Source organism: Myotis davidii, unplaced genomic scaffold (assembly GCF_000327345.1).
Source record: "Myotis davidii unplaced genomic scaffold, ASM32734v1 scaffold148, whole genome shotgun sequence".
Classification (NCBI taxonomy): domain Eukaryota; kingdom Metazoa; phylum Chordata; class Mammalia; order Chiroptera; family Vespertilionidae; genus Myotis; species Myotis davidii.
In genome coordinates, this window is record NW_006299479.1 from 4,042,549 (window position 1) to 4,043,089 (window position 541).

General features: G+C 50.5%; 1 protein-coding gene across 1 annotated transcript in view; it reads right to left on the reverse strand.

Annotated features, from left to right (window-relative positions):
* Positions 1 to 488, reverse strand: part of PKNOX2 (PBX/knotted 1 homeobox 2) — a 295,550-nt gene extending 295,062 nt beyond the window's left edge. Inside the window, exon 1 of the mRNA XM_006775070.2 lies at positions 25 to 488. The gene's annotated coding sequence lies outside the window, so the exon portion shown is untranslated. The remainder of the gene's footprint in view (positions 1 to 24) is intronic.
* Between the last annotated feature and the right edge of the window lie 53 nt (positions 489 to 541).

The window sequence follows — 541 nt, forward strand, 5'->3', positions numbered from 1 at the left end:
AAGTAGAATAAATTTGAGACGTACATTCAGTGGCGTTCAACCATCGTCTTCAATCTCACTCATAAAGCTGTGATTCAGCATTGGATGTCCTAAATCAAAAGATGTGGTGTCCCAGGATTGGATCGTTTGCTTCATGATATTTCAGAACGGTGTGTGCGGTCGAGGGTTCGAATCCTAGAGCTCTCGCATGTGGTCCTGTTTTTGCTTTCTGTTTTCCCTGCCGGGCTCGGCAATGGAGCCTGCATCCTCTGTCCTACTTCCTTTGGTTAGTTAGCCTGGTTTATGGATCTTTGGGTCTAACTGGTTACAGCCTCGCGACAAACTCATGGCAAGTTTCAATGCAGTTCACAGCTGGATTCAGAGCCGCTGGCTGAAAGCGTGTACCAGCTCCGGGGACGGAGGCCTGGAGGTGTGGCCATGACAGATTCACTCCACTGGACGTGGCCTCTCCTCCCAGTGCTGTCCCGGGAGGAGAGTGAGCCTCGCCACAGTCTACATCATACGAATAACGGGAGAATACGGCCACATAAAATAAGGCGAG